The following is a 12,188-nucleotide window of genomic DNA, read 5'->3' as shown; positions in this document are numbered from 1 at the left end:
AGACGGGGTCTCGCTCTTGCCCAGGCTGGTCTCAAACTCCTGAGCTTAAGTGATCCTCCTGCCTCTTCCTCTCAGAGTGCTAGGATTATAGGCATGAACCACCGTACCCCGCCAAGCCTCAGCTTTCTTAACTGAAAAAAGGGTATTTGAATTCCAAACTCAGAGAGTTATAGTGGGAATCAAACACAGCAATAATAATTACTATCATTTGCTGATTATCTAATGCATGCCAGGCACCATTCTGCGAGCTTTATATATGAAGTCTTAGTTACTTCTTTTATTTAACCTTGTTTCATGATGTTATACCTACTCAACAATGTATAAAGAGTGCATGGGGAAGAAAGCCTTTGCAATCTGTAAAGATGACATTGACTTGCTCTTTACTTACACATATTTAAGACACTTCCTTGCTTGAACGTTATAATTGTTAACCTTCCCTGAAGGTAGGAGGATTATTGTAAAGAGCCTGTTGCTGGATGTGAAGGGTGCTTGGTAACTGTATGCAGAATGATTGAACAAACAACCCCAGAGAAACTACTCTAGACACCCTAATGGACTGGCAGAAACCGGGGGATTTTTAGGCCATAAAGATCTTCAATGTCCCTCAAATCTAACCTTCTCTTCCTATATATCAGCTCAATTTATGTCTATTAATCCTTTCTGAAAGTACTGGAGGACCCAAATGGGGACGGGACTTGCCCAAGCTCATGCAGTAACTGGGACTGACATCTAGGCCTCCTCGCCTGGCACAATTAATTAACTTATCCTCATCGATGGCCAACACTAGAAACAGTCAAGGCAAAACCTGGCTACCTTTCATCTCCTTTCTAGCACACAGTCCTGGGAAAGAAGAAATGCACATTTGGAAGGATTCTCCCTCCTAGGGACACTTTCAAACGAAGTTAAAACCAAATGAAAACCGTGTTGCTTCTAGAATGTGGGCTCAATGACTGTCATTTCATTTGCCTCAGAGTTGGAGTGAAAAATTGTGTCTTGCCGAGCTCCCCGTTCTCTGGGTAGCGTAAGCTGTCTTTTGAGAGATACAAGATGCACTGCTCTGGGTGATATTAAACTCATCATTTTCAGCTTTGGAGGTGGAATACGCAATGATTCAACAGGAGCCCTATAAAAGTCATCTTCGCAATTTTATTTTCTTCAATTGTCTGTCTTTTCCTCTGAGCTTTTGATGAGCTGCAGAGGAAAGGAGGAGGTAGAAAGATGATTTAAGAAATGTGTAAGGAAAAGCTGCAGTTTATGTCTCTGGCTGTCAGTGCTACAGAGGGCCCTGGAAACCAGTTTCTCTGACCTTTCTCAGATCAGCCCTGTGTGGGGAGGTTACTTGCATAAGGCTGGCCAGCAAGTTAGTGAAGAACCCGGCTTTTCTGACAACCATTCAGTGTGGCTTCCACTGCCCCATCCTGACACCTGGCAGCTAATGGGACTTCACTTTAAATAACCAGCAGCTGAATTGTATTGACTGATTCATAGGATGCAAAAGTCAAAAGACATGACATAATTTGCAGTGAAAAACTTCCCTTCTACCCTTATCCTCCAGTCACCCAGTTTTGTTCCCCGGAGGTAACTAATGTTATCAGGTTCTCATGTATCCTTCCAGAGATAGTTTGTGCATTTACAAGTAAATATCCCCCCACTCCCAGAGCCCCTCTCTACAAATAGTAGCACCCTAGACACACCCTTCAGATCTCCTTTTTTTCCCCCCTCTGAATATTTCTTATATATGATTCTTTCTTTAGTACATAGGCACCTCATTCTTTTAAATAGCCATTTAGAAATTAACCAGTTCCCTACTGATGGACATTTAAGGTGTTTCCGGTCTTTTTCTGTTGGAAACAGTGCCTTGGTGATGGACTTTGTATGTATATTATTTCGCACATAAACAATAATATGTAGGGTAAATTCCTAGAAGTGGTATTTCTAGATCCTATGTGCATTTTCAATTCTGATAAATATTGACCAACTGACCTTAGAAGGGCCAGTATACTCCTAGTCATGTATTACAGTGTATCTTTCTCTGTTACCTTGACAACATGGGTGTAATCAAACTTTTTGATATTTGCCAATTATATGGGGGAAATTATACCTAAGATTAGTTTTAATCTGAATTTCTCTTAGTACTATACAATTATCTTTTATTGTATGGTTAAGCATCTTTTCACATGTTTAAAAAATATTTGCATTTTCTTTTCTATGAACTATCTGTTCATTTCCTTTGCCCATTTTAAAAATTATGTTGGGCTTTATTTCTTACTGATTTATATTAATAGAAGCTATATAGTAGAGAGACTAGCCATTACATGTAATATAAAAACTATTTTGTCATTTGTCCTTTTACTTTATTTTTACTAGTACATTTTTCCATGTAGAAATTTTTAAATTATGCAGATTTATCAATATCTTCTTTTGTGGTTTCTGGGTTAAATTCTTTCATTATTTCTTCTATTTTATTGTTTTGTTGTTTATTTTTAAATATTTTGTTTCAATTTTAATTTATATAGATGTAGGGTGTGAGGTACGGATTAAATTTCATCGTCCTAATGCCATTTATTGAATTGTGAATCTTTTTTCCACTGACTTAAAAAGCCATCTTTACCACATAAATTTTTGTATGTATTTTTTTTAAAAAAACTTTCCATTCTGTTTTAATCATTTGTCTATTATATGTCAGCACCACACTGCTTTAATTCTTTTCTGTTTATAACACATTTTGATATTTAGAGGGCTAGTATTCCCTCATTACACTTCTTTTTCTGAACTTTCATGGATTTTCTTGCATATTTTCCTATACAATCTTTTTAATTAGCTTGTTTAGTTTTCCCCACACCCCATAATCTTGTCAATATACTCAATATTTGTAATATAATCATGTTAAATTTGCAGATTAGCCTAGGAAGAATTGGCTCCTTTGACTTTGAAACTTCCTATCTAAGATGTTTTGAGTTCCCATTTATTCAAGTTTTCTTTTGGGTGCAGCAGGAAGCTTTTAAAGTTTTTTTTTCCATATATATCCTGAATATTTCTTTTTTATACTCGAGCAGTCTATATTTCTAGTTGCTGCTGTAAATGTGATGTTTTCTTTCATTAAGTCTTCTAACTAGTGGTTCTCTGTAAATACAAAAGCTTTTGTTTTCAACATATAAAGTTTGTACCCACACACTTCACTAAATCTATTATGATTTTATTGTAATATCTCATTTGATTTTCTTGGATTTTCATTTGTTTACTCATTCAGCAAATAAATTACTGAGTTCCTATTATGTGTCAGACAGTGTTCTAGGCACTGGTAATATGTGCCAGGAAGTATTCTGAGCACCAGAGATATAGCAAATGAACACAATAGAAAGCTTTTGATCTCAAAGAATTTACATTCTATGGTGAGAGAGAGAAAATAAATAAATCAATTAATAAATATGAAGGATGTCATGAGGTATTAATGCCATGGAGACAAAGCAAGGTAAGGGAACAGAAAGTAATAGAAGTTTTAAAAACACAGAGACTTGAATGAAGGAGAGTTAGTCTCGAGAATATCAGGTGGAAGAGTCTTCTATGTTGCAGAAGTAAATGCAAAAGTCATTTGCACTTGGTATGTCTGAAGAACAGCAAGGAAGTGAGAATACCTGGAAAACAGGGGTGAATAAAGAGACAGTACTTTCCATGTAATCTTATCACCTATATATAATAATTCTATCTCTTCCTTTTAGTTTTTATGCTTATAATTTCTTTTTCATGCCTAACTGCATTGGCTAGTACTGCCAAAACAATTTAAAGGATTAGTTCATTTTTAAGATCACTTTCTACTTTGAGATTCTAGAGGCTGGAAATAAAGTAGGAAAAGGTCTAGGAAATTTATCTGAAAGGAGTCTGAATTTGAGGTCTTAGTTCTTCTTTTTCCTTGTTACACATATTCAGCACTTTGCTGGGGATGCCAAACAAAGACTCATTCTGATAACATCCTGATTATGTTTTGTGCCTAAACTGGCCTTATGGACTTGTGTTGGCCTAGTTAGAATGAAACAGGGGTTCTAGTTCCAGTTCTAATATTAACATAATCTGTGATCATGGGCAAGGAGTAACTCTTCATCGTGCCTCAATTATCTCATCTGTGAAAGTGATAAATGGATGAGATAGAGGAGATATTATTTCCTTAAACTTTTCATGACTTCTCATCCTCAGTTAACATAAATCCCTCATTCTACACACAGCTTATTGCTTGGGCCTTGATATCAGTACTTATTGTTATATGCCTAATCTGGCTGATAAGTATGTCTGCTTATGAGTTCCTTGAGGATAGGGACCATGCCTGATTCAAATCCCCATCTTCTTTTACTTGATCTACTACAATAACTTCTTAACTGGTTAGCTGGTGTCCTTGTTGCTTCAGAGTAATATTTTTTTTTTTTTTTGAGACAGGATCTCATTCTGTCACCTGGGCTAGAGTACAGTGGTGTTATCATAGCTCACTACAGCCTCAAATTCCTGGCCTGAAGCAATCATCCCACCTTGGCCTCCTAAAGTGCTAGGATTACAGGAATGAGCCACCAAGGCCGGCCCAGAGTGACCTTTTTAAATGCAAACAAACTATGTCACTTCCCTAGTTAAAACCGGTCTATAGTTCCCTGCTGCTCATAGGATAGAGTCCAAGCCCTTAATCTGTTCTAAAAGGCCCTGCATGATCTGGTCCCTTCTCCAGTCTCAGCTCTTGCCGCTTCTGGTCTGATACTTGACACTCCAGCCAGGTGGAGCTACCTGGAGTACCTGAAACCACTTTGCTTATGATTTTTGTCTCCAAGTTTACACACAGTATCTTCTCTGCCTGGAATATACTTTCTCTATCTCTTTATCTAATTAACTGTGATCCAACCTTAAAACTTCATGCAGAAGCTGAATAGATGTTCAACTATTGCATTTCGTTTTCCTGGGCCTTGGAAAACATTTCCATTTCCCTTGGCATTTGGTTGGGATCAAATGAAATGTGGGTAATGGTGACAATTTCCAGGCCTGCCCATAAAACTCATACACAATTGCCCACATTCTCTTTTGCCCTTCTGCATGGAAGCTACATGTAAAATTGATGATATCATAAGAAGGAAGAAGACTGTGTCTCTGAATCAACACTTAGAAGAAAGTGGCCAGGAGAGTCACCTGACCTGCATGAGGAAGTGATGTGAGAGAGAAATGAACCTTCACTGTATAAAATCACTGAGTTTGGGGGATTGTTTGTTATAGCAGCTAATAGTATTCATCTTGATTAGTACAAAATCTCTATTCAAAAAGCCTTATTTTATCCCTCCAGTTGAGTTAACAGTCTCCTCTGTGTTCTCATAATTCAGGGTACATATCTCTCTCATGGCACTTACAACATGACGTAATAATCCTTTATTTTCATCTCCCACTAGACTGTGATCTCTTTGAGGGCAGGGATCATATATTGATGATTTTTCTTAATCCATAGGACCAGAATAAGGCCTGGTATATAGTAGGTTATCATTAAAGGTTGGATGAAGGAGTGAATGAGAAGACAAATCGATGGAAGCATGAGGGAATTAATGAGTTTTTACCAGCAGTAAAACAAGGTATTTTTCTGTGGCCATGCCAGAGCAAGGGTTGTGTCACTAACGCAGGGCCCTTAATTACAATTTGGGAATGAAAATAGAAGGTGGTGGGGGGAGCTTCTCTGTTCTTTCCTTCCAAACTTAAGAACCTTAATTAAAACAGAGTGATGAAGGGCTGTCCCCTTGCCAGCAGCCAACAGCTCATTCTGCAATCAGGGGCCTAAAGAGTAAATTAAAATCAGTGCCAATAAAATTAAAACTACCTTGGGGCATATTTGCAACATAATTTAGTGTGGAGTTTGCTTTCTCCTAGACACCAGGGAGGAAATGGGTTTTCTTTCTACACTCTGAGCTGCTTCCCTGCTTCATCTCACTCGGCGCAGGCCAAAACCTGAGCTTGGTGCTCTGACATGGTGCTGAATCCTTCACGTTGGGGCAGCACTAAGGAGGTTATCACATTTTCAGTCCGATGAAGGAAGCGCAATCCAGGGCAATCCAATCCAGGAAGGGCATCTCAGGTTTGAAGATGAGGAAGAAACTGAAGCTTAGGCAGGGGTAATGGCAAGTTGAGAAGGGTGAGCTTTATCGTTATTCCTATCTTACAGAAGAGGGAACTGAACGAATCTCAGAGAGCTTAAGTCACCTGCCCAGCGTTACACAGCAAGATGTGGCAGAGCTGGGATAACATCTGGCTATCAGGCCCCCGTGACTGGCATCCTGTTGTCCTCTCAGGAGCTTGCAGTGAAGCAAGGCAATTACCCCATCACAGTAAGGCAAGCCCCACACAGCTTCCTTCCTCTCTGAGCTGAGGGACTGTGAGGTCTAGTGACCAAGATGATCACCCTTAGCCTCTCAAAAATGCATTGCAGTATGGGGTTAGGGAAGAGCAAGAAGTGTTGGGGAACTTCCAGACAACTCCTTCCTTAAGATTTGTCCCAGGAAGAATGTTTCCCCTACGGGACTGAGGCAAAAAAAGTCTCAAATCTATTCTTTTTGCTATCAACTAAAATATTTCCCTGTCTGTTTTTTAAGAAGTAAAAACTATATCTGGAAGTTAGGACACATATCCTAAGGCAGGAAGGGAAAATGTTCAGAAAAATTGAGGACTGTCTTTTCAATAACAACCAAGCAAATCAAATAAATAACATAACGTAAAGGTCCTTTATCATTCATAGTACGTATTTCTCAAGTGGCACAGTTAAGACTTCCTTCCTCGGGTACATCCTGAATGTGGCTGCACAGAAATTCCTGCCATAAAAAGGGAAGTGATAAAACAAGGGGACAAAAAAGAACAACCACATAAGAAACCCAGGCAGTTGGTCCAGGGAACCAAGGACATAGGCCTCATGTGCTTCCTCTGCTGCCTCCGTCTTACACTCCAGCTTTCCAGAACCACCTGGAACTTCCTAAGCACATTCGTGTTCTGCTACTCTGGGCTCGTGTGTCAGTTCTTTCCACTGGGAATGCTCACCTGCACCCTTCCTTTCCCCACCTGGTAACATCTTGCTCACCTCTCACTGGCCAGCCCAAATAGGCCCTCGACAGAGAGGCCAGCCTTGAACTCCCCCAGGGAAAGCAGCTCCCTTCTCTGGAATCTCACAGATTTTTAAAACATTCTTTTGTTAAAGTAGTTATCATCGAGTTTATTCATTCATTCATTCATTTGACAAATATTAATATTTACTGTGAAGCTAATCTGTTCCCAGTGCTATCATAGGACCCGGGGGTGAACAAGACAGATAAGGTTCCTGCCTTTAAGGCGCTAACAAGGTGGGGATGACAGACCATATGCAGCGGATAAGACAGGTCATTGCAGAGTGTAACACATGCTACAAAGGCACTAAGATGAGCCATAGGATAGTGAATAGCAGAGTGGACGGGGAAGGGTCTACTTCGGATAGTGCGATCGAGGAAGGCCTCTGACATTTGAGCTGAATCTCAAAAACTGAAAAGAACCAGCCATTCGAAGAAGGCGGCAAGAGAATTCTGGGTAAATAAAGGCCTTGAAGCAAGGACAAGTATGGCATTTTCAAAGAGCAGACTATGATGAACACTGGAGGTGAGCCTGGACAGGTCTGCAAGGTCTGGACCACACAGGGCCTTGCAGGCCAGGGTCAGTGTTTAGAGTTTATCCTATGTACAGTGGAAAGACATTTTAACAGGAAAATACCATAAAAAGACACCTTGCCCATCATGGAGATAATGGCTTTCAGTGGGACATGAATGAGGGCAGTTGAGACAGTTCCCCCAAGAAATCATAGTTCAGTCATACGTCACTTGACGACAGGTATACATTTTGAGAAATGCATCATTAGGCAATTTCATCACTGTGTGAATATCACAGAATGCACTTAACCAAACCTAGATGGTATAGCCGACTACACACCTAGGCTTTGTGGTATAGCCCATTGCTCCTGGGCTACAAACCTGTACCGCATGTTACTGTACTGAATACTGTAGGCAGTTGTAACACAATGGTAAGCATTTGTGTATCTGAGCGTATCTAAACATAGAAAATAGACAGTCATTTTCCCTCTCTGAGCTTCAGTTTCCTCGTCTGAAAATTAAAGATAATAATCCCAAACTCATAGGATTATCATCGAGCTAAACAAGGTACCTGGCTTTGAGCCTGACAAAATGTCTGGCATCTAATACACTCTCAATATATTTTCAATCACACAGTGACATTATGTGCAGGTGCTGTGCTTGGTGCTGGGAGTATGGACCTCCCGGAGGTCAAAACCTTGCGGGGATGCTGGACATTTTACAAGTCACTGCATGTGCAATGAAGGATGTGAAGGCTGCGCAGGTTAGCGGCTGAGATGGGATTCTAGCTCGCATCTCACCTCCTCCAAAGCCTCTGCGCGATCCTCACCCTCCAGGGTCACCCTACGTGGCCACTCCTGCATCACAAGTGGACATAGATACAAGTGGCAAAGCCAGACCTTTCCTCAGGAAGCCCCAGCCTGAGCAGGAAGACGAGACAAAATAATCAGGGAGTTCTCAGCTACGAAGATGACTGAGATATAATATTTAAGCCTGTGAGAGCTGAGGGATATTTTAATTTGATAATTAAAAGTTAATGTTGCTTCATTATAAATCAAAGGCTAATGAAACTGGGGCACCCCCAGGCACATATTAGAAACTCAATAAATAGCTCTGGTCTGAGTGCTCGGGGACACCTACTGCAGTAGGTTGTTAGCTGATTCCGAGAGGTAACGATACATGTCTAACCACTGAGCCACAGGTACCGTAGTTCTGTGGTAGGTAAGCATTAGTTCCTTTCTCCCCAGGAAGCTCATCTTGGCTCTCCTCCTAACCTGCTCTGTGACCCTGGAGAAGTCCTTCTCCCCCTCTGGACTTCAATTTCCCCATTTAGAGAATGGATTCCATGGCTGCTCAGGGCCCTTTCCACCGTTACGTCCTGAGAATCTTACATCCTTCAAATAGCTCATCTTCCTGCTTTGCACTGTGCTTTTTTCCTCCTCCTTCCTTTGGCCTCTAATTGAGGACAGATGCTGCCAGCCCCCACCTTATCTCCTTCAAGACACAAGCGCAAGGTCTTGTTCCCTGGCAGGGCCCTGTGGGGAGAGCCGACCGCAAGGCAGCAGCTCAATCACTTCCCCCTGCTAATGCAGCCTTCCCGCTTGGCAGAGTACCTTTCACCGCTTTTCAAAGAAGTGTTCAAGGGTGCCAACATTCATGCTGAAATTATGTACTTTATTCTGGGGAAAAATAAGACAGTTCCTATCTGTTTTATTCTGTGTAGGCAGCTGGAGCAGAGGAGAAGGGAAGAAGAAAGGTACAGGCAGCGATCTGACATCTGTTCCCTCACCCTTTCTTCCCCTTGCTTCTCCCCACCTCTCTTCTGGCCCCTTCTCTCTTCTCCCTCTCCAGTCCTTCTCTCCTCCTGTTCCCCCTTCCCCACCTCTCTCTCTCTCTTTTCAGAGTACAGTGGGGGAAGACAGGCAAGGAAACGAGTAAGTGTACATGAGCCTTTCATGCGCTGCGAGAGATGTAACGAAGGTTGGGTGAAAGCACGGCTGAAGGAACCACCAACTTGGTGGGCAGTCGGGAAAGACTTCGCAGGGGAGCTGACTGCTGGGCAAGGTCTGGGCAGATGAGAAGGTGCTCACCAAGTGGACGATGAGGAAAGTTACCTTCAGTGAAAAGAAAGACAGTCTAAGCAGAAGGAGCTTGAGGGCAAAAGCCCCAAGGCCAACACCACCTGGCCCATTGAGGGGACTGTAAGGAGTTTGGCATGACTAGAGGACGTGGGGGCTGAGGACAGGGGCTGGAGAGGCTTCCACAGACCCCTCTGTGGAAGGCCTTGTGAGCCGCCAAGCATACCATGATTACATTCACATTTTAGAAAGATTGCTCTGGACGCTGTGATGAGGAAGAATTGGGGGTCGTAAGATTGATTCAAAGGCAGGTAGACTACTTAGGACATTTTTGTTATAATCCAAGCAAGAACTAATTAAAAAATGATAAGGCCCTGAATTAAAGCAGGGGCAGGGAGGATGTGAAGAAGGTTACAAACATGAGACCTATCACAAAGTGAGCCTGACAGTTTGGGACCTAAGTTTGGACTGTTTTATAGGAAACACATGATTATGTGGGGAAAATGTTCCTTTCATTCAAATAGCCATATTTAGGAAAAATCAACTTGTTTTTTCCTAAGGGAAAAACCATGGGACCTAAGTCTGGACTGATTCCCAGGTTTCTGGCCTGGGTGGCTGGGTGGAGTATGTGGCCATTCACTGGGATTGGGGGTGTCACTATTTTATAAGTCCGAGTTGGTTGTTTGCCTCCTAGGTACTTGTCCCCAGTTAGAGTAAGACGCTATCAGATGTTCTGTGGTCTTAGGTTACGATATTTTGATCCAAACAAGTTGATTTTTCCTAAATATGGCTATTTGAATGAAGGGAACATTTTCCCCACATAATCATGTGTTTCCTATAAAAATAGAGCTCTTTATTAATATAAGTCAAGCATGAGCATTGCACATTTTTGTTAGCATACAGAATCAGAACAAGAGTTTAAAAAAATCAACATCTGGATACACATAATGAAATACTTGGGTCCCCTATTAGAATGTAAATGAGATGAAGGCAAGGGCCTTCTCCAGCAATTACTCTGCTACAGGCACTCACTCTCTCCAAAGAGAAGGCTTTTGATTTAACGGACTGCTTCACGCAGCCAGAAAGCAGCAAGGAGTGGGAGAGCAGGACTGAGAGCCGGGCAAGGGTTAGACAAGGAGGTGTGGGGGGCGAACCAGACTTTATGTCTTGGTTTGAAGGGAAGTCCCAGAATAGGGCAGGCACCTTCATCCACATCTACATGGAAGACTTCATCAAAAGTAGAGAGAATGAATTCGTGGCTTCTCTGGTTTTTTGAATTATCTGGAGTTTTGCTCCACTAACCCATTTTGTTTGACACATGAAATACTGTCAACAACCGATAGGACTTATTCACAGTCATTCTCTCTCTCTCACCATACCTGTTTTACAGATGAATGCACCATTCAAGGTTACACAGCTAGTAAGTGGCGGAGCTAAGGATAAAATCCAGATCCTCTACCCAGAGTACAAATTCTTCCCACTCTATCATTCTGCTATGATTCTTTGATCTTTGGTGTGGTGTTGGGGAGACAAGAAGGTAGATTATTGGCAGGCACAGAAGATATTTTCCAAACACGCATATCAGGTCCTTGATGACCTGCCTTGATCTCCAACCTCATTCCCACTGTCTGCTGACAGGCACGCTGCACTTTCTCCGTGCCGAAGTCAGTGTCCAGATTGTGCCATGCTCTTCTGCGCCTCCCAAGGCTTTGCTCATGCTGTTCCCTCGGGCAGGAATGCCTTGCCCTACCCAGCCATCTTTCAGGGCCCAACACAAGCATCTCTTCCTCTGTAAAGACTTCCCTAATTATGTCCTCCTTCACTTATATTGTCACTCATTTTTATTGTACCCAACTCACTGTGTCATTATTATTGCTTTGTGCGTCTATGTCTCCCACTGGACCGAGCACTCCTCAAGACCTTAAACCACATTGTATTAATCTTTAAATGTCCAACATCTGGCACAGTGTCTGGCACATAGTAGGTGCTGAGGAAATTATTATTGAATGAATAAATGCATGAGTTAACAATGGAGAAGAAAACATCTTTGAGGAGAGACTCTCTCTACCCTTGATCTCGGGCAAAGGCTGCTGTGGAGCAGGGGGAGAGAAGGGCAGACATCAAAGGAATATAATGGGTAGAAAAAAAATCTCTCCCGTTTTCTCTGGGTTCTTTCCCCTTTTATTCTCCTTCTTGGTATTGGAGCAAAAATAAAGAGTACATCATAAGCAAAGCTGTATTTTCTGTTTATTGCCACCAGGTTAATAACAGTAATGGTGCAAGAAGAAAATGAGGTGTTATGTAAAATCCTGCATTGCAGATTTTGCTGCTGATGTAAAGAACTCAATAAAGTGTAACACTTTAATCATGGAGATAAAAATCACACGGCAGCTTCCCACAGGCTCCCAGAGCCTTAAGACAAAATAGTTGTGGGGAAATGAGAGATGAGAGGAGAATATTATCAGGCATCAGAAAAGTTGTGCTCGGGCTTTTT

General features: G+C 41.7%; 1 protein-coding gene across 1 annotated transcript in view; it reads right to left on the bottom strand.

Moving 5' to 3' along the window:
• The window catches only part of AGBL4 (ATP/GTP binding protein-like 4), a 1,510,571-nt gene that overhangs the window by 56,533 nt on the left and 1,441,850 nt on the right, over positions 1–12,188 (bottom strand). The window lies entirely within an intron of this gene.

Source organism: Propithecus coquereli, unplaced genomic scaffold (genome assembly GCF_000956105.1).
Source record: "Propithecus coquereli isolate 6110/MARCELLA unplaced genomic scaffold, Pcoq_1.0 Scaffold14, whole genome shotgun sequence".
Taxonomy (NCBI): domain Eukaryota; kingdom Metazoa; phylum Chordata; class Mammalia; order Primates; family Indriidae; genus Propithecus; species Propithecus coquereli.
This window is presented reverse-complemented; position numbering and strand designations above follow the sequence as displayed.